Source organism: Lutra lutra, chromosome 5 (assembly GCF_902655055.1).
Source record: "Lutra lutra chromosome 5, mLutLut1.2, whole genome shotgun sequence".
NCBI classification, from domain to species: domain Eukaryota; kingdom Metazoa; phylum Chordata; class Mammalia; order Carnivora; family Mustelidae; genus Lutra; species Lutra lutra.
In genome coordinates, this window is record NC_062282.1 from 32629694 (window position 1) to 32652748 (window position 23055).

Genomic DNA, 23055 nt, shown 5'->3' on the forward strand with positions numbered 1-23055 from the left:
CGACCATTCTCTTACACCGCACACAAAGATAAACTCAAAATGGATAAAAGACCTCAATGTGAGACAGGAATCCATCATCTGATGGAATCTGATAGATTCTATCCATCAGAATCCTAGAGGAGAATATAGACAGTAACCTCTTCGATATCAGCCACAGCAACTTCTTTTTTTAAAGATTTTATTTATTTATTTGATAGAGAGATAGAGAGCACAAGTAGGTAGAGCGGCAGGCAGAGAGAGAGGGAGAGGCAGACTCCCCACCTAGCAGGGAGCCTGATGTGGGGCTCGATCCCAGGACCCTGGATCATGACCCAAGCTGAAGGCAGCCACTTAACTGACTGAGACATCCAGGTGCCCCATGGTCACATACAGTTTGAAAACAAAGAGATGAGAAAAAAAACACAAACATATTACCTGAAGTCAGAAAAGATGATCAAACAACAAAAATGAAAATCACTTCAATTTGGGGAAAAAAGTAAAAGATTAATAACCATGGGATAAACTGGGGAAAGTTGTTAAAGAAATTCCTTCAAAAAATAATGTATGGCCTACAACCATGCAAACTGATGGGTAAATGTTTCTGTTCTTTCAAATAACAATTCCTTTGTTAGTTAAATTATTAAAAAGTAGAGAAAAAAGGTGAGATACCTCATAATTAATTTAGTCAATCTAAAATAACCCTTCTGCAGAAGTCTGACATAGCAGATAAACCCCAAACTCATCCAACTTACAAATATTAATATAACATTTATAAATAAAATATTAGTAAATACAAACCTTTTAATGTAATGTAAACATTGAAAAAAGTAAAAAAGACCCTATAGCCAGGGCCAGTTAGTAAACATTCCAAGAGTGCTAGGAGTATACTTCTTTAATACATAAAAGAAAAATCTTTAATGTGATTTATCAGATCAGGAAATGAAAGGAGATAAAAAAACCATTTCAAAAGATGCTGGAACAACATCTGTAAATAATTAAACATTCATTCTTGATCATTTGAAAAATATTAATAAAATAGAGAAAAAAATGTTCCCAATCCAAGAACTAATAGTCAATTTCATGTTTACTGTCAAAACACAAGAAAAATTTCCACTGACAAGTGTGCCTGAAAGCAGTTATGTATCACTGTTCTAGTAGTCTGACCAAAACTAATAACATAAACTATGAATTTAAAAGAGGCAGAGATAGAATGATTATTATTACTCACATGTAGTGTGGGGTTTTTTGCCTATAAAACCCAAGAGAATTAATTCAAAAAATTTAGATGAGCTAATTATTTTAAGATCCATAGGTTAAAACATATTTTCAGCTCTTGGCTGCCCAGAGGAGTCCTCTAAGACTGTACATTCCACTTCCTAAGGTTAAGGGTTTCTACACCAAAGTGGTAAATAGAACACATGACTATTTTTCTCCATCCACTGGATGAAGGTGCACTTTGATGAGACTAAGTTCTAACTTTTTTTTAATTTTTCTTCATTTTTTTATTCAGTGGAGTAACTCAGAATCCACACCCAAGGTTTTCATTGAGTCATTTGAGAAAAATCCCATCTAAAATGGCATCATATATTCAACAGTTGCCATATACATTTATTCACAACAGAATACATTATAAGCCCTAGAGCAAGGTGATATGCACTAAATGTTTATATACAGATGAACCTGACCTCACCTGCCCCTTGTTACACAACTGCAGAAAAAGACAGCCATGAAAATTCAAGTAGGATGTAACTCACAATAATAAAAGCGTGTGCTATGAGACCACAAAGAAGGCAGAGCCTTTACTCCTAGGATCCTTTGAAATACACATTCAAAAGTGCTCAGATAGAACCACAAACCCCCTACTATGAACTAAGAATAGTTTTAAAATGAGTTTTAAAATGACTCAAAACAACTTGAAGATACGGTCCCTGATTTCAAGGCAATTACAGTCTAGTTGATAAGTCATATACTCCCATAGTACTCTAAGATTATTCTTCAAAACTCTTAATAGAATTTTAAGTACTTATTTGACTAATTTTTTAACTTCTATTTCCCTGATACTCTAAATTCCACAAGCTCAAGGACAATAATCATCTGGACTGCTACTTAGTTCCAATGCCAAGTGCATAGTAGCTACAAAATAAATATGTCTTGGGGTACCTGGGTGGCTCAATGGGTTAAAGCCTCTGCCTTCGGCTCAGGTCATGATCCCAGGGTCCTGGGATCGAGCCCCACATCAGGCTCTCTGCTCCACAGGGAGCCTACTTCCTCTTCTCTCTCTGCCTGCATCTCTGCCTACTTGTGATCTCTGTCTGTCAAATAAAATTTTTAAAAAATAAATAAATAAATATATATGCCTTGAAGAGACAAAGAAATGGGTATATAATTGACATGTTAAAAACATTTTTTAGAAATGAAATCTTGCTATTTGTGACAACGTGGATGGAACTAGAGGGTATTACGTTTAACGAAATAAGTCAATCAGAGAAAGATAATTATCATATGATCTCCCTAATATGAGGAAGTTGAGATGCAACGTGGGGGGTTTGGAGGGGTAGGAAAAGAATAAATGAAACAAGATGGGATCGGAAGGGAGACAAACCATAAGAGAATCTTAATCTCACAAAACAAACTGAGGGTTGCCAGGGGGAGCGGGGTAGGGAGAAGGTGGTTGGGTTATGGACATTGGGGAGGGTATGTGCTATGGTGAATGCTGTGAAATGTGTAAGCCTGAAGATTCACAGACCTGTACCCCTGGGGCTAAAAATACATTATATGTTAATAAAAAAATTTTTTTAATTAAAAAAAAAAAACACCAAAAAGAAAAAGAACAACGACAAAAAAACATTTTTTAAGGGACACTTGGGTGGCTCAGTCAGTTAAGTGTCAACTCCTGATTTTGGCTCAGGTCATGATCTCAAGGTCTTGAGATCAAGCCCTGACTCCTCCACATGGGTCATGGAGTCTGCTTAAGATTCTCTCTCTCTCTTCCGCCCTCCCCACCCCCCCAAATGCATGTGTGCAATCTCTTTCTGTCCCCCACAAAAAAATCATTTTTCAAAAATGAGTATTACCTGAATTGTGTTTAGTGTAAATAAGCACAAAGAACAGAGAGAGCTCTAAGGATCCGAGTAGTGGGGGAAAGCTAATTACTACCTTTAATATCATCTATAAAGATTAAGACAAAACTGAATATACCCAAATATAGGAGCTCAATATGTCTATTTGATTTGTTAGTTAGAATCTAACCCTGGGGACGCCTGGGTGGCTCAGTGGGTTAAGCCGCTGCCTTCGGCTCAGGTCATGATCCTAGGGTCCTAGGATCGAGTCCCGTATTGGGCTCCTTGCTCAGCAGGGAGCCTGCCTCTCTCTCCGCCTCTGCCTGCTTGTGTGCTTTCTCTCTCTTTCTGACAAATAAATAAATAAAATCTTTAAAAAAAAAAAAAGAATCTAACCCTGTATCTCTTGGCATCAGGGAAATACAAATCAAAATCCCAATAAGATACCACCTCACACCAGTCAGAATGGCTAAAATTAACAAGTCAGGAAACAACAGAGGCTGGCGAGGATGCAGAGAAAGCATAACCCTCCTACACTGTTGGTGGGAATGCAAGCTGGTGCAGCCACTCTGGAAAACAGTATAGAGATTCCTCAAAAAGTTGAAAAAAGAGCTACTCTATGATCCAGCAATTGCACTACCAGGTATCTACTCCAAAGATACAAATATATGATCTGAAGGGGCACCTGCACCCCAATGTTTATAGCAGCAATGTCCACAATAGCTAAACAATGGTAAGAGCCTAGATGTCCATCAATGGATGAATGGATAAAGAAGATGTGGTATACTATATATATATATATATATATATATATATATATATATATATGTCATTTGCAATGATGTGGACAGAACTAGAGGGTATTATGCTAAGCAAAAGTAGTCAATCAGAGAAAGACAATTATATGATCTCACTGATATGTGGAATTTAAGAAACAAGAGAGCAGATCATAAGGGAAGAGAGGAAAAAATGAAACAAGATGAAACCAGAGAGGGAGAGAAAGCATAAGAGGCTCTTAATCTTGGGAGACAAACTGAGGGTTGCTGGAGGGGAGGGGAGTGAGGGGAATGGGGTAACTGGATGATGGACATTGGGAAGGGTATGTGTTGTAATGAGCATTGAGTGTTATATAAGACTGATGAATCATAGACCTGTACCCCTGAAACAATACATTATATGTAAATAAATAAATAAATAAATAATGTGCAGGGCAGGGGGAAAAAGACTCTAGGACTGCAGCTCGACAGCCCCACCAATCATGCCCTGCAGCTATGCTTTCCCTCTATTAGTTTGCTGAAAGTGTGAATAGAGTCTCATCCTTAATTCCCCCACAACAAAAACCCCATGAAGTGTAATAAACCTTTATGAATTTGAAGAATAACATAAGTAAATCCCAGGGGAACCTACAGTGTTAGTAGGGGTGGCAACTCATAAGCACTTTAGAAGTCCAAAGTGTCCAGCAAACACCTTTTCTGATGATCCCCATGAGGGTGCGGGTGCTTGCGTGCACTGCCTCACTCTTCACTTTGCCGTGTGTACAGAGGGTACCAGGCCTGGAATTACTGAGAAAAGCTTCATCAGAGTCCTATCACCAATGCCCAACACACAAGTATCTTCTTCTGAATTCATAATACCGTAACTGACCTGCAGTGGTAATGGGAACCTCTAGCCACATGCTTAAAAGGTTGTGTTGTTTTCTGGGGAGAGTTTTGTTTTGTTGTTTTATGTTTTCTTTGTCCCTTTTTCTGACATTGCGGAGAGAATCCAATCAGCTTTTCACAGTTGTCTGATTTGCCATTTCTTCTTTCAGAATCATTCTTAATCTTGCATACACACATGAACTTTATTCATTTTCTCCTTTTTTAAAGACAATTAGCTCTACTTTGATTTCTAGTGTAAACCCACACCCCTACTTATAAGGACTCTAATTTTTCTAACTGCTTTTGCTCTACTGGATCATGATGTAATTAATACTATTCATAAAATATGGTAAATAATCAAGGATCTCTAATTGGATTGCAAGTAGCCGAGTTTCATAACAGAGTCTCAAGAGTAGGCAAGCATGGGTAATTTCCAAGCAATGTATTACCAGATCTTCAGCTGCATTCTTAAAATACAGCTACAGCAGAGACATCTTGCTGGAACTTTCCTTCCTAGTACACAATGAAAATCCATATGCATATTTGACTTGGGAACCAAGTCTCCTAACAACTGTCATTCATCAACCTCTTCCCTGATTTATTTATGTATTTATTTATTTTTTTTAAGATTAATGTATTTATTTTAGAGACAGAGAAAGGGAGAAAGCACAGAGGTAGGGGCAGGGGGAGAGGGAGACAAGCAGACTCTGCTGAGCAGCTGAGCCTGTCTCCAATCCAGGACCCTAAGATCATGACCTGAGCAGAAATCAAGAGTCTAATACTTAACCAACTGAGCCACCCAGGTGCTCCCCTCTTATCTGATTTCTTATTCGTTCTCATCATATACCTGGTAGATTTACATTAATGAGAATATGCTATGATTAATATACCATTTATAGATTAAGTATCTTCCACATTTTTGGCTGTTGGAAGTCCACGGAATCCTACCCCATTCCAATAATCAGTAATATTCAGATGCAGGTAATGAGTTGATGTACCTCATTTTGAGCATTGGGGGAGGGGGGTTAGTTCCAGATGGCTATGTAAGAAGATCCTGAATGGCCCTCCTCCCATAAATACACTAAATCTATAGCTGCACATGGAACAACCGCCCCTGAAGAAAAACAACAACAAAGAACAAAACCCTAAAACCGGACTTCTGCACATTGAGCCTGTATCAAACCACTTACGAAAACCTGGGACACAATCATGCCATAAATTTCCATCCAGCTTGGGGCAACCCAGTGGGGAGGGAACTCAAAACCTGGAGCTTCTCCCTAAGAGGTGAAAAGTTTCAATCCCACATGGAGCATCTCTGACTTTGAAGACCTGCTCCTAAGAAAGGAGCCCCCAAAACACCAAGCTTAGGGCACTAACGGGGGGCTGGCGCTCCAGAACTCACCAGTCCCGGGGTTCCGGTGCAGAAGCCGCCCACAGAGGGGAGCCCGGACATGGCGAGGGAGAGGCTCGTTTGCTGGTCTTGGCGCTTTGGCCTGAGGGCCAGGCATTTGATTTACACACATTTAGGGGCCTGTGGAGGAGCTCTCCAGAGGGAGACTGGAAGGCGCCATCTTCACGCTCTCCCTCTGCCAGCTCCAGGGCAGCGCGAGTACTTTCCCGAGCTTTTACGGCACCAGCCCCGGGTTTTGCGACGGTGCCCAGCAGACGCCTCCAGCTCTGGACAAGTGGCCAGCTAGGCTTATGCTCGTGGTTCCGTAGGACTCTGCATATTTTTTTTTTAATTTTTACTTATTTATTTGACAGACAGAGATCACAAGTAGGCAGAGAGGCAGGCAAAGAAGGGGGAAGCAGGCTTCTTGCTGAGCAGAGAGCCCGATGTGGGGCTCGATCCCAGACCCCAAGATCATGACCCGAGCCAAAGGCAGAGGCTTTAACCCACTGAGCCACCCAGGTGCCCCGGACTCTGCATATTTGTATGAGACTTTTTCCTATGAAATCTGCTTTTATAAGTATAGTTATACAACCATAAAGTAAGGTACTTTGTGTCTAATGATAATAAAGTTAAGTTTATTCAGAATAAAATTGTTACTACTTAGAGACTTCTCAGAAAAATGCTAATTTCACATTTCATTTATTTACATAATGTTTGCAAAGTGTACGTGATCAGTAAAAGACATCCAAGCATTAAAAAATTACATTAGATTAAAAATATTTTGGGGGGTCCTGGGTGGCTCAGTTGGTTAAGCGGCTGCCTTCGGCTGGAGTCATGATCCCACGGTCCTAGGATCTAGCCCCGCATCGGGTTCCCTGCTCGGGAGGGAGTCTGCTTCTCCCTCTCCCTCTGCCTGCTGCTCTGCCTACTTGTACTCTCTATCTGTCAAATAAATAAATGAAATCTTTAAAAAAAATTTTTTTTAAATACTTGGGGGGAGGGTGGCTGGAAATGAATTAAAAAGAGAAGAAATGGTATAAAATTTCTGACCATTAAAATGACCTTATCCACATATTTTTTAATGAGACCTTACGGCTACTGGACTGCTATTTGTTGATTCCCCTAGAAAATGTTTACAGTGATTTTGATAGTTTATTTTAATGTTAGTATTTACAGTTGGGCAGGAATTACATTATCTTGAACAACTTAGAGTAAAACATTTTAGCTATAAATGTGAAAGAAATACATAGATTTTTTTTCAGTATATTTTAATTGACATGCAAGCAAAAAGTTTGAAGTCCCCTATGATAGACCAGGAAGACTAATGTGGATGTACCCTAGGCTCTGGTTCATCCTGAAATTCATCAGTTGGAGTACCTGGGTAGCCTGCATTAGATTCCCCAGAAATCTAGTCCAGATAGCCCAGCACCAAGTCCAGGCTAATCCCTTTCATGGTCATTCCCTTAACATAAGAGAAGAAAATGACAGACTGGTAGGTCCCTCCTGCAGGTTTTAAATTTTAAGGTCTATTAAAAATAACATATTGATCAATAATAAGACACACAGACACACACAGAGCCAGATGAGTCTAATTCTCTATTCCTCTAATTCCATAATGATATGGTTTTGCTAACAGTACACTTAATTTATATTATTAAACACAATACTTAATGTACTAATTTTCAACTTAAGAATTCAGATTTAACCAGGTTTTTTGTTTTTTGTTTTTTTTAGTTTGTTTATTTGACAGAGAGTGAGAGAGAGTATATGAATAGGGCAGAGGGAGAGGGAGAAGCAGACTATCCACTGAGCAGGGAGCCTAATGCGGGACTCAATCTCAGGACCTCAGGATCATGACATGAGCCAAGGCAGACACTCAACAGACTGAGCTACCCAGGCGCCCCACATTTAAGCAGCTGTATGGTTTTATCCTAAGAAAAATGAGTGGTTCATGTAGTATGTTAGTATTTAGGTACTGTATCAGATATAACTCAGGCACCATTTCAGATGTCCTCAGCTGCACAGGTCTCATTCCAGCCATTGCCATAACAGCCAGTTCTGCACAGATTCTGATCCAGTTTCTTGCAGGTGCAACCAGATGGTGCTTTGTGTCAGTCCTATGCTAATGCACACCTTGCCTTCTACCTTGGGCTTCTCTGTTGACAACACAGAGTGAGACACCACAGGAACCTGTTCATGCTAAACCACTTACAACCCAGAAGTACAGACACTTTATCCCAGGAGATGAACCTTTGACAAACAGGGGGTGGAAACTGATGGATAAATGTTTCCCTCTCTTTTCCTCAGGAGAGAAGGTCCTGAGATGCATTTTAAAAGATTTCTAGGATAATCCCATGAAGTGATGACCAACTTGATAACACTTTCTTATATAATCTCTCCCTCTTTTTCTCTTCACTGCCCCAAAACTCTGCTCTATGGAAATATACTCCCCAGTAAGGTATTTGTATACTTAGTTCAAGGATATAAAATCAAACAAGGGAAAACTTATTGAAAAGGAGGCCAGTCCTAATATACCGCTGAGATGCTTTCTTGAAGCTAAGACATGATGGGTCCATAGTGGATGAAGTAGACATGCAGAACTTTCTTAGCATAATACTAAGAAAGGGATCAGAAGACTCAGGGAGGCTGGAATGTTAAAGTGGACTTATTGTGTAAGAATCCAACCCATGTCTATGTTTCTTAGGAAGGCACAGGGGATAGCCCTTCACTAGAGCCACAAAGTGCATGGGTAAGGCAAGAAGGAGATTTTTAAGAAATATTCTTGGGGCGCCTGGGTGGCTCAGTGGGTTAAGCCGCTGCCTTCGGCTCAGGTCATGATCTCAGGGTCCTGGGATCGGGTCCCACATCGGGCTCTCTGCTCAGCAAGAAGCCTGCTTCCCTCTCTCTCTCTCTCTCTCTCTGCCTTCCTCTCTGTCTGCTCATGATCTCTCTCTGTCAAATAAATAAATAAAATCTTTAAAAAAAAAAAAAAGAAATATTCTTAAACTCAGTGAGGGCTGTCCTCTGAATTATAGTATTGACTATAGAAAATGGCACCATAAAGCTCTGCACCCTAGTGTCAAAGGGATGAATACTCCAGATTAACAGGTATCAGGTATTGACATTTACTCATTAAAAGAAAGTCATAGTAATTTGTTGATTTACTGACAAAACGTTAGAAATAATACATTCAGGACCAGATCCAGAAGGCACCAGTACATTATACAAAAACACAGCCCAAACTCCCATGTCACATACCTTTGTTGTACTAACACCAATCCCTTAGTTTACATATACCGTCTCATGGGGTAAGGAAGAGGTGGTCCTTTCTAACCAAATGATAGATGAAGAAAAACAGTCCTGGTGTACAGATGAGTCAGTTCAATGTTGATGTTGGCAAAAATGGACTTCTGTTGTAACACACTCCCACTCAGGAGTGGTCCTAATAGGCAGTGATGAATCTTCCCAGTACGTACTTCTGCAAGCAGTCTGTTTGGTTGTTTACCTCCTGTGCAGAGAGAAGTGATCCAACATACAGATATACATGGATTTCTGAGCAGATGAATGGCTTAGATGGTTGTTAGAGGTCAGGAAGTAATTATACTAGAAGACTGGGAACCAAAAAAAAAAAAAAACCCACCTGGTAAAAGGTATGTGCATGACCCATGGAGATGGCTAAGGCATGCAGACTTTTTTGTTTTATGATACCCACCTCTACTCATTGCGATTGAAAACTAGGTACTCAGGATGACTTGTTCAGTAAACATCAGCTAGCCTCTATCTTTGGTCAAGTCAGTACTGTTGTAATAACCATATGAACATAGTAACCATGTTGGCAAGAATGAAGATTTTGCTGTGATTAACTCCCACAAAATCTGATCTAGCTACTGCTATCACTGCAGATTGTCCAAACTGCCAATAGTCAAAATCAATGTTGCACATTCAATAACGAGTAATCAAATATGGAAAAATGTTTCAGGAGAACAACCAGTCCCTTGGTGGCAGGTGGATTGCATTGGACTCCCTCACCTTAAAAGTGCTGTAGTTTGTCCTTTCCAGAATTTACATCTACTTTCAGAAGAGTTTGTCTTTCCTGTCCTTACAACAGTACCATCTGAGACTTAAGAGAATGCCTGATCTATCATACGGTATTACATACAACCTTGTTTTAGATGAAGGGGCCCATGTTATTGCAAAGAACGTGTGACAGTGAACACAAGACCATAGAATCCCTTGGCCTTACGGTGCATTGCATTAGAAGTAGCTGACCCAATAAAAAGGGGGAGGCCTGTCAAGGACTCAGCTAAAGCACGAGCTCAAGGTGAACACCGTAGGATTGGGATGTTGACCTCCCTGATGTGATATATGTGCTGAACTATCCACTGAAAAATTACGTTCTCTCCTCAACAGCTGTAATCCATCGGTCTCAGGACCAAGGAGTAGAAATCAGATTGGCTCTTCTCACAGTCACCCCCCATGCTCCATTTCTGGAATTTGCACCACTGGCCTCCCATATTGGGGGCTTCTCTTTTGATGACAGAGCAAGAGCCACCATGGGAACCTAACTCAGAAGTGCAGTGGGGTTATTCCTTGTGGGGCAAACCCTTGACCAGTGGGGATGAGAGCTAATGGAAAAACATTTCCCCTAAAATGCATTTCATATCGCTCTGCATAAGCTTCCTTGGGATTGAACAACCTGTTTTTCCATAGTGGTTCCAACTTGGTAACACTTCCTTGTTTTGGCTTTTCTTCCTTCTTTGTTTCACTTGCCTTTCTCTCACTCCTGTACCCTGCAATAACACCACCAGTAAGGGACTGCCCAGGAGGACTCAGATTCCACTTTGTGGAGAAATCTGAATAGGAGAGGTCCTATACCAATAGTTTCCTAGAAAAAAAGGCAATTTTACTCCAAAACATAATTAGCCTCTCCTCTGCTAGAAACAAGGCTTCTAGCAATTTTATTTTTTTCTATCCTTCTTGCCAGCAAACTTAAAATTCTCTCATCCCAAAATAATTTAAACTCCTATCTCCAACAGGTGCTTCATTACATGTGGATTAATTCTCTTCTTTCTATAAATAAATAGCACTGCTCTAGATCAGGCATTCAGCATCTCTCACTACAACAGGCCTCCTCCGGTGTTAACTTCTTACATCAGTCCCTCACTGCCACTGGAGTAAGCTATCTCAAAGGCAAATCTCATCTTGTCAGTATCCTGCTTAAAACTCTTCAGTGGCTCCTGGTACCTAAAAGATGACACTGACGTTCCTTACCCTCATACACAAGACCCTCCAGGATCCAACCCCTGCTGGCCTTCCTAACTTCATTTTCTGCCACTCCTTGGCAGTTCTGGCCCATTTTACAGTGCCCTTCCCCCTGCTTCTCTACCTGAATAAATGTTACTCTCCCATTACACTTCAAACTGTAGCTGTCCCAACTGCAGGAAGCCTCCCCCAGCTACTTCTTCCCAAGCTCTCCCCGTAGTATCCTATGCACATCTTCCTTTTTATACTAATTGCTGGATATTTTAAGTAACAATTCACCATCTGCTTGCTTCTAAAGGCAAGTGTCATGTCATATGCACCCATATATCCCCAGTGCATGGCTTGTTACATAAGTCATAATATGCAATTAATAAATTTTTGAGCAAGTAAGTTAAAAAAGGAAAGAATATATGACACTTTACTCAACAACTCTGTTCCTAGAAACTTAAACAGAACTGCTTTTGACAAAATCAAATCCCCCATGATTTGAAATTCTTGGTTAAGGAAGAGAGATCACACCTGTAATCATATGTCTGACTTCCCATCCTTCTGATACGCAAACACGTGTTACCAAGAGAGAAAACTGCTCTGACGCAGGCCTGAGGCATGAGTACCTGGCATGAGGCCTGGTACTCTAAGGTGCCCTGGTTACCCACTGCTCTCTGAGTCAGCGTGGAACAGTTCTCACTGATGATCCATGTACCATAGGTCCCAACCTACTGGTTCTCATGTCCCGTGTCCCTGGTATTCAGTTTCAGTGACTGCTTTCTTTTTCATGTTTCTGCTTGATATTCTAGTTCTTGTGAAGTCTAGGTCTTTCTCCCTTTATCCTAGTCTTTCAGAGACTAGGTCTATGCTCCCTGCTGGCCGCCTTCCAACTGTACCTGGATTAACTGTCTGACCTCTGAATCTCTATGAGTCACCCCTTCCAGACCTTAAGCTTGGCTTGGACCAAAGGTCCATGTGTGTTATCTGTCCCTCCTGCCTGTTGGCCTGATCCAGTTCTGAACCTTCCTTCAGGCCCATTTCATGTCAGCTTGCCTGGACTTATAATCTTGAACTTCACCTGGCCATTCTCACCCTCCCTCTCAGAACCCAGTCAGAACATCCGCAAATTATTAAGCTTTTGTATAAATCCATATTTTATTATGTGGAGCTTCCTTAAAGTGAGTTATATTTATGATACAAAGAAGAAAAATGTTTTAGGAGTAAGTTCAGGGGTAATAACTCTCTCTGACTGGACTCAACAGTTCAGAACTTTGTGCAAGATCTAGAGGCATGGTTCCTCGGCTGAAAAACACCTCGCAGAGCCCCACTGGGTGTAAACAAGCTTTTTGACATCAAGCTTTCAAGGAGTCCTCAGAAATTGTACATGTACCTAACAGCCATTTCTTAGTTTATCAGCCTCCTTCTAACTACCTATCTTAAATTATTTCATTACCAAGATTGATTTAGCTTATCCGAATGTCCTAAAATGCAAACCATTTTGGCATCCCCCCTAAATTTCTGGAATAATATTGATAGGAAAAGGAAATGGAAACTCTGTCCCAAATAAGATTTCAGCCTGATTTGTAGGTTCTTATGTTCACCATGTTTCCTTTATGCTCAGAATGAATTTGTTGATGTTTCCCTAATTCATCTGCATCCTTCTTTCAAGTAATGAATGACATCCCAATTTAATGAGTTGGCTATCTTCTTAAAGAAACACTTTATCCCTGCCTTTCCCTGTTACTATTGAGTTGTTTTAAAGTCTACCAAGTCACTACATTGTTTAATCTGCAGCTTTTCACTGAAAAGAATTGTGTTTTGCCGAGTAAAGTACAGCATGCTGCATTCTCTATGCTGAAGAGCGGCTATTGATTTTTCTTTAATGATATTTGATTTGGGGGCGTAAATTACTGTTAAATTGTCATGTCTTTTCGAACTGAACACTTCGCAAATGGATTCAAGATGGCCCTTTATGGATTAAAACACTTCCAAACAGCACATTATTTGTAACAACAAAATAAATCACCAGTATGTGACTAAAATATCGATTATATCTTTCTTTCCTGCATTAATTTGAACTTTACATCTAGCATTTCAGCTTTTATGTACTGACATGCACTATGTCCACACTGATGACAGCTGAGAAATGTTTCCAATTAAAATTCCAACATAAACAGTATTTTCGTTTCAGTTAAAACTGGTTTGAAAACGGAAGTTAACGTGGCACTTTCAAAATAATTTGATGCCAATAGCCTGTCATTGACTTTTTCATGAACTTGGAACAATCTCGTTGGAAAAGTGTCTATCTCATGAGCTGCCACAAATAGCTGAGAAAAGAAATTTCAGCCTGGCTTTAAGCATAGCTCTTGATTCACTCAAAAAGAGGATGGAGGCACCTGGGTGGCTCAGTGGGTTAAGCCTCTGCCTTCAGCTCAGGTCATGATTTCAGGGTCCTGGGATAGAGGCCCACATCCGGCTCTCTGCTCAGCGGGGAGCCTGCTTCTCCCCACCCCCACGCCTGCCTCTCTGTCTACTTGTGATCTCTCTCTCTGTGTCAAATAAATAAATAAAATCTTAAAAAAAAAAAAAAAAGAGGAAACATCCATAAAACTTATTTCACCCAATGAAGAAAAGTGTTTTTTCAACTCATGTTCTCCCACTTAACCCACAATGAAGGCTCTTTTGTATTGTAATTGCAGTGAAGGGTCCTGGAAATTGCATCACTCACCATCCTCATCACAAGCACTACCCATGTGTTACAATCTTAACAAGATTAAAACTAGGGATTTTCAAGGGGTTAATTCTAAAGAAAGAGGATATCAATATCAAATATAGTTCCAAAATACCAAGGAAGGAACTGACAAGGGCTCAAAGCCAAGGATGGTTATCAGAATAGCCCAACAGACACAAGATCTCATTTCTTGACTTTCGAACTGCTCCCGGCTATTATCATCAATCACAGGATATAAAGTGCTGGTATGGGGAAATATTGACATTGTTTTAAAAGATTATTTATTTATTTATTTATTTGAAAGAGATCACAAGTAGGCAGGCAGGCAGAGAGAGAGTGGGGAAGCAGACTCCCTGCCAAGCAGAGAGCCCAATGCGGGGCTGGATCCCGGACCCTGAGATCATGACCTGAGCCAAAGGCAGAGGCTTAACCCACTGAGCCACCCAGGCGCCCTGATATACTGACATTTTAAGAAGACAAAAGGAAATGACACTATTGGCTAAAAGAAAAAAAAAATGTCACCAGTGAAGAAAATTGGGACTGTCTTATTAGAGGGTTGTACTTGGAGTTAAACCTCTATTTGAGCCTACAAAGTGCTAGACATGTCATGTCTAGCTTTTCTGGTGGTGACACAATTTGTGGGTTGTACTTGGAGTTAAACCCCTATTTGAGCCTACAAAGTGCTAGACTCGTCAGGTCTAGCTTTTGTGGTGGTGACGCAATTTGTCCTACATTACAGAGGAGGAATTGGCCTCTGAATGTGTAAGAGATATGTCCACTCAGGCAAGTATTAGGAGGCAGAAGTGAAAGCCATGTTCAACTGAGACGAAGATTTGCTCATCCCAGGGCAGATGTCAGTGGTTCTCAGACTTAGCCTCATGTTGCTATCACCAAAGGATCTTTGGAAAAGTACCTCTGCTTAGGCACCACTCAGGGTCAGTCAAACATGAGTCTCTAAGGGAGCCAAACATGAGTACTTTTAAGAAGCTTCCCCTGTAATCATAATGTGTAGCCAAGGTTGAAAACACTGTGCTAGTAGGGAGACTACCTAACCGCTGTGAATTAATGGGCAGTGACAAGGCCACCTGTCCAGGACACAGAGTAACCAATATTTCTAAGACTTATCAACCGAGTTCCTGCAAGTGGCCAAAACAAATATTTTTGGCCAGAAGCATAACTGCAGATGATTCCTTTCAGCCTGTTTATAGCTAATTCATAGCCCAAAAAGGAAGTTGAAAAACAATGATAAGTGGATATAACTTCCCGACAAAAACTTAGAATTGCATAGATACTTCCTGTAGGAAATATCTAAGTTAATTGAGGCCCAAGAATTCACTCAAAAGGCCACTGCAAGAAAACAAACAGAGCTTAAAACTTGCCCCTTCCCTTGGCAATAAGGCCTCTTTACTTTTCAGAATAATTCAGTATCTGAAACGTTAAGAAATGCAGAGAACAAGAGGAAAAGAGGGATACAGTTGGAGTCTAAGAAGCATGTAGAGCTATTTAAAGATTGGGAATGAGACCCTCACTTTAGAGAGATGACAGCCACACAGAGAAAGCAGGCTAGGATAGAAGTTTAAGTACCTCAAGAGACTCTTAGAAAGAGGGGCAGACAGGTAGAAGGAAAACAGGAGAATGGTACTCGAAGGTACTCGAATAGGTACTCGAAGCTTTCAGAGGAAAAGGTTTCCAGAAGTGAGGAGTTTTCATCTGATCAATTGCTGCTCAGAAATCAGGGAGGATAAAGACAGAAAATCGCCCACTGTGTTTGGCGGTATGGACGTCACCAGTGACCAGGGATGCTTGTTGCTGTCCACTTCTTTCTATTCAATAAAAGTTATACCTCATTTGTGCTCTGCCAGGAAATTATACCTCCTATTGTGTTTGATGGTCAAGTAAGTTGGGAATCCTGATGTAGATCAGTTTTACAACCAAAAATTTTAAGTTCCTTTTAAACCTCAGTTCTCACCCTCACGGGGTGGTGGGGGGAGGGGAACAGGAGCTGGAAAGGCTAAACTAGGAAAGAGGAAATACATATTTAATCTTAAAATTTATCTTGCCAGTTCTGAAAAATTAACCAGCAATATAATTCTAGTTATTTGTCTTGACTCAAAAAAATTATAATAAAATGTGCTGTAAGTTTCTTTAAATTTCTTCACACCGAATATCTGTAAATGACAAGATGCTCTTTAGAAAATTGGGTTGAAGGTCTGTTTTTAAAAGTGTGGGTTTGGCACAGACATCAAACTGATGGTTGCCAGCATTGGAGGAGGGGTAGGAGGATGGTCAAATTGAGTGAAGTGGGTGGGAGACACAGGTTTTCAGTTATAAGGCATGTAAACTGATGAAGTTATTTCCCACAGGAGTACAGGGGTAAGGGACGATCATTCTGACACTGCTATACATATGTATTATGACTGCACATAAATAAACCGATAGATAGTGGGAACCAGGTTTCTCAATGTTGGTGTGGGAAATCATGGAAGGGCAAGGGGAAGAGGCTAGCATGAGCCATTTGGTAATTGATAAGAACTGGAGATACCAGTATGAACTAATGCTTGACCTAACAGAGACACATATGGTTACACATAGAAATAGTTACAGATGCTATAAATCTGTACAATATATAATGTACAAATACACACACACATATTTCCTTACTCCATTGGCAGAGAAGACCTAAAGCAACAATACATCAGTAATGAAAAGCACACTTAGCACCAAAATTACAGTGGAGAAATTAAACCTACTTCACCTCAGCCAGGTGATCAAGGTCAATATCAATAGTGATAAATCATGTTGATAGGATGGACCTTTGACATAAGGTGATAAAAAAATGGCACTTTATCCCTGTGAACTTCCTCCCCTAAACCCACAACTTCAATCTCATTACAAGAAAACCAACGGACAAATCGAACAGGTGCCATTCTATAACATGCCTGACCAGTATTCCTAAAAACTAGCAAGGTGTCCAAAAACAAGAAAAGCCGAGGCTGTTGTAGGCGAGAACTGCCTAAGGAGATACGATGACGAAATGTAGTGTGGCATCATCAATGAGATTCTAGGAAATCCAGCAAAGGGACATAAGAAAAAAAACTAAGGAAATTTAAATAAACTATGGACTTTAATAATAATGCATCCATATTAGCTCATCAATTGTAACAGATATACTATATTAATGCAGGATGATACAAAGTCTATTTTTTTAAAAAGCAAAGGAGTATCTTACAGAATCATTCAAGGCAATACCAATTTGAATTACTAACTGGATTATGATGTAATAAAATAAACCATCTTCTTAAGAGAGAACATCTATTTATAAGGCAAAGGCAGTAATAATCTCTGATAATCCTGTTTATCAAGTTGCGATATCTGAGTGTCTTTTTGGTTCTTGGACTCAATTCCAATGTGTGCGAAGGGTGTTCCCCCCACAACAAGAAACAATTCTTGGCCCCCCAGCAAGTGTCCGAGGATTCAACTCAATTCTCTCAATTCTGACACCTTCTGGCCAGAGACAGCATCAAGTTCCACAGATGAAGGGTTCAGTCCTACAAGACAGCCCTCCCTACTTCGGATGTCAATTGCAAACCCATGTTTTATCAGTAATTCTGACCGACCAGCTATAAATCAGAGGTTCCCAATCTTGCTCCTTGGATTTGATTAATTTGCTAGAACAGCTCACAGGCTTTGGAAAAACATTTTACTTACTAGGTTGCCAGTTTAGCATAAAAAGATATAACTCAGGAACAACAGATGGAAGAGCAGCCCAGGGCAAGGCTTGGGGAAAGGGAGAGGAGCTTCCATACTCTCTATAGGGCACCACTTTTCCAGTGCTTCCAAGTGTTCACCAACCCAGAAGCTCTCCAAATCCTGTCTTCCCGGTTTTTATGAAGGCCTCATTCCATAAGCATGATAGATTAAATCATTGCCCTTTGATAATGAATCCAACCTTGAGGGGCTCTCCCCTCCCCAAAGGTTGGGGAGTAGAACTGGGAGTTCCAACCTGATCATATGGTTGGTTCTCCTGGAAAGTACCCCCTAGCCTTAGGTGCTTTCCAGAAGTCATCTCATTAACATAAGACACCTTTGTCACTCTCAACGCTTAGGAAATACCAAGGGTTTGCAGAATTGTGAGCCAGGAACTGTTGACCGAGACCAAATATATATGAAAAATACAGTAGTCCTCCTTTATTCGAGGGGATACATTCTAAGATTCCTAGTAGATGCCTGAAACTGCAGATAGCAGAGAACCTTGTACACCCTATATTTTTTCCTATACATAAATACCTATGATAAAGTTTAATTTATACAATAGGCATACAAAGAGCTTAGCAATAACAGTAACAAAATAGAACAATTATAACAATATATTGTAACAAAAGTTACATGAATGTGGCTTCTCTCTCTCAAAATTTCTTATTGTGCTGTACTCACCCTCCTTGGGATAACGTGAGATGATAAAATCCCTACACAATGAGGTGAAGTGAGGGGAATGAGGTAGGCACTGTGACGTAACATTAGTCTCCCGATGAACTTCTGATAATGCGTCAGGAGGATCATCTGCTTCTGGACCCCGGATGACCTCAGGTAACAAACTGTGGAAAGCAAAACTGCAGACAAGGGGGGCTACCTTATATCATGGTCATCTAAATGGCCAAACACATATTTCTTATAAATCACAGTCTCACAGAGTGTGTCCTCCCAAAATCCATACATCAAATTCTTACCCCTAAAAGTGATGGTATTAGGGGGTGGGGCCTTTAGAAGGTGATTAGTGCTTTATAAAAAAGACTTACATGAGGATACAAGAAATCTGTAACCTGAAAGAGAGCCCTCACCTGACCAAGCTAGCCTTAATTTCAGAATTCTGGCTTCCAGAATTGTGAGAAATAAATTACTGTTATCCACAAGTGACTCAGTCTGTGGTATTTTGTTATAGTAGCTCAAATGGACAAGACGTAAGTCTTTCAAAATAATGATCTTATTCGATGTTCACCACACCTCTGAGAAGAATGAAAAAGAAAAAAATTTGCACTCCAGGTTTGTATTTATTGGAAAACATAAGAGATACTAAAATGTACAATATATCTTCTTAATCGCTGCACATGAAATGAATAAAGCAAAGACCATGGAAAATGCAACATACAATTAAGTAGGCATATTTCTTAACATTTGTGAAGCAACTTGGGCGATTTCTCCCTGGTGAAGTACAGTGCCTCTTTACGGAGCATTCTCATTACCCAGCCTTTCCCACATCTGTAAATTTCTGTGTGGACACTCATAGGTAACGGTAAAACACCAGGTCCCACTTCTCAAATAACCTTGATTGTAGCCTCCCAAATCTGAAAATAGAAATTTAAACAATTTTCACTGAATTGAATAGTTACACCTTATATACTATGCAATATGTTCTATTTTTTTTTTTTAAGTTAACATTTCGAGTTGTAAAATCCAAATAAATTTTACTGGATTCTATGGTATCTGGTGATTAGTGACTAAATATCTGGAATACTTAACAATAAAAATTCCAAAAATCCAATAACTTCTTAACAGCTTAAGAAGTGAAAATTCTGGAGGTGCCCTGGTGGCTCAGTGGGTTAAAGCCTCTGCCTTCGGCTCGGGTCTTTATCTCAGGGTCCTGGGATCGGGTCCCACGTTGGGCTCTCTGCTCAGTGGGGAGACTGCTTCCCCCTCTCTCTCTGCCTGCCTCTCTGCCTACTTGTGATCTGTGTCTATCAAATAAATAAAATCTTAAAAAAAAAAAAAAGAAAAAAAAAAGAAGTGAAAATTCAGGAAGTTCTCACTGGGTAAAACATCACATGAAGTTTCTTCTCAATTAACTCATTTTAGATATGTCTGCAAAGCCCCTGAAATTGGCCATTGTGTCCAGTACCTGCTTTGTTTCTGACCTTTGTCTTGAGGGAGTGGCTCAGGCTCCTTTTTTTTTTTTTTTTAATTTTTTTAAATTTTATTTTATTTTTTAATATTTTATTTGTTTATTTGACAGAGAGCTAGAGAGAGAGCACAAGTAAGCAGAGCAGCAGGGAGAGAGGGAGAGAGAGAAGCAGGCTCTCTGCTGAGCAGGGAGCCTGATGCGGGGCTTGATCCCAGGACCCTGGAATCATGACCCGAGCCGAAGGCAGCCGCTTAACCAACTGAGCCACCCAGGCGCCCTAAATTTTATTTTTTATAAACATATAATATATTTTTATCCCCAGGGGTACAGGTCTGTGAATCGCCAGGTTTACACACTTCACAGCACTCAATATCCCCAATATCCATAACCCCACCCTCCCTCTCCCAACCCCCCTCCCCCCATCAACCCTCAGTTTATTTTGTGAGATTAAGAGTCACTTATGGTTTGTCTCCCTCCCAATCCTATCTTGTTTCATTTACTCTTCTCCTACCCCCTTAACCCCCCATGTTGCATCTCCTATCCCTCATATCAGGGAGATCATATGATAGTTGTCTTTCTCCGATTGACTTATTTCGCTAAGCATGATACCCTCTAATTCCATCCACGTCGTCGCAAATGGCAAGATTTCATTTCTTTTGATGGCTGCATAGTATTCCATTGTGTATATATACCACATCTTCTTTATCCATTCGTCTGTTGATGGACATCTAGGTTCTTTCCACAGTTTGGCTATTGTAGACATTGCTGCTATAAACATTCGGGTGCACGTGCCCCTTCGGATCACTACGTTTGTATCTTTAGGGTAAATACCCAGCAGTGCAATTGCTGGGTCATAGGGTAGTTCTATTTTCAACATTTTGAGGAACCTCCATGCTGTTTTCCAGAGTGGTTGCACCAGCTTGCATTCCCACCAACAGTGTAGGAGGGTTCCCCTTTCTCCGCATCCTCGCCAGCATCTGTCATTTCCTGACTTGTTCATTTTAGCCATTCTGACTGGTGTGAGGTGATATCTCATGGTGGTTTTGATTTGTTTTTCCCTGATGCCGAGTGATATGGAGCACTTTTTCATGTGTCTGTTGGCCATCTGGATGTCTTCTTTGCAGAAATGTCTGTTCATGTCCTCTGCCCATTTCTTGATTGGATTATTTGTTCTTTGGGTGTTGAGTTTGCTAAGTTCTTTATAGATTTTGGACACTAGCCCTTTATCTGATATGTCATTTGCAAATATCTTCTCCCATTCTGTCAGTTGTCTTTTGGTTTTGTTCACTGTTTCCTTTGCTGTGCAAAAGCTTTTGATCTTGATAAAATCCCAATAGTTCATTTTTGCCCTTGCTTCCCTTGCCTTTGGTGATGTTCCTAGGAAGATGTTGCTGCGGCTGAGGTCAAAGAGGTTGCTGCCTGTGTTCTCCTCAAGGATTTTGATGGATTCCTTTCTCACATTGAGATCCTTCATCCATTTTGAGTCTATTTTCATTTGTGGTGTAAGGAAATGATCCAATTTCATTTTTCTGCATGTGGCTGTCCAATTTTCCCAACACCATTTATTGAAGAGGCTGTCTTTTTTCCATTGGACATTCTTCCCTGCTTTGTCGAAGATGAGTTGACCATAGAGTTGAGGGTCTATTTCTGGGCTCTCTATTCTGTTCCATTGATCTATGTGTCTGTTTTTGTGCCAGTACCATGCTGTCTTGATGATGACAGCTTTGTAATAGAGCTTGAAGTCCGGAATTGTGATGCCACCGACTTTGGCTTTCTTTTTCAATATTCCTTTGGCTATTCGAGGTCTTTTCTGGTTCCATATAAATTTTAGGATTATTTGTTCCATTTCTTTGAAAAAAATGGATGGTACTTTGAAAGGAATTGCATTAAATGTGTAGATTGCTTTAGGTAGCATAGACATTTTCACAATATTTATTCTTCCAATCCAGGAGCATGGAACATTTTTCCATTTCTTTGTGTCTTCCTCAATTTCTTTCATGAGTACTTTATAGTTTTCTGAGTATAGATTCTTAGTCTCTTTGGTTAGGTTTATTCCTAGGTATCTTATAGTTTTGGGTGCAATTGTAAATGGGATGGACTCCTTAATTTCTCTTTCTTCTGTCTTGTTGTTGGTGTAGAGAAATGCAACTGATTTCTGTGCATTGATTTTATATCCTGACACTTTACTGAATTCCTGTACAAGTTCTAGCAGTTTTGGAGTGGAGTCTTTTGGGTTTTCCACATAGAGTATCATATCATCTGCGAAGAGTGATAGTTTGACTTCTTCTTTGCCGATTTGGATGCCTTTAATTTCCTTTTGTTGTCTGATTGCTGAGGCTAGGACTTCTAGTACTATGTTGAATAGCAGTGGTGATAACGGACATCCCTGCCGTGTTCCTGACCTTAGCGGAAAAGCTTTTAGTTTTTCTCCATTGAGAATGATATTTGCGGTGGGTTTTTCATAGATGGCTTTGATAATATTGAGGTATGTGCCGTCTATCCCTACACTTTGAAGAGTTTTGATCAGGAAGGGATGCTGTACTTTGTCAAATGCTTTTTCAGCATCTATGGAGAGTATCATATGGTTCTTGTTCTTTCTTTTATTAATGTGTTGTATCACATTGATTGATTTGCGGATGTTGAACCAACCTTACAGAGTGGCTCAGGTTCCTGAGCAGATTGGGGTTTTGTCCTCTTCTGCATGGGCTTCTAAATGGCTCCTTTGCATGTCACCCCCTCTCAGTTCTGCATGGGAGAAGATTAGAACTCAACTAAAATCTTAATATTACCATAAAACAGTAAAGTCAGCATTCCAAATCCTAAAATGGTATCTTATTTCACTGGAATTTTCATTACCTCTTAACAATTAGTTCCTGAAAACTTACTTAAATTTTACAGACTTGAAATTTTAGACAGCTAAACTTATGGCTTGGTTTAGAGCTGCATAAAATGGAATGCATTTTCCAAAGTATCTTCCTTTGCAAATTCTTTTAAAACTAAAAGACTGTATGTGCGTTGTCTCAGGCAGCAAATTGCTCAGAACCAGGATCTTAAAGCAAGACTTAACTTTTACAAGTCATCTTACCTACTTCACTCTCCCTTCTACC

At 40.1% G+C, this 23055-nt stretch overlaps 1 long non-coding RNA gene across 1 annotated transcript in view; it reads right to left on the reverse strand.

Annotated features, from left to right (window-relative positions):
- Positions 1 to 19092: 19092 nt before the first annotated feature.
- LOC125099938 (uncharacterized) overlaps positions 19093 to 23055 on the reverse strand; it is a 99793-nt gene continuing 95830 nt past the window's right edge. The window contains exons 4-5 of the long non-coding RNA XR_007127403.1: positions 22598 to 22693; positions 19093 to 19394 (exon numbers count right to left, since the gene is read on the reverse strand). This is a non-coding gene — a long non-coding RNA (uncharacterized LOC125099938). The remainder of the gene's footprint in view (positions 19395 to 22597; positions 22694 to 23055) is intronic.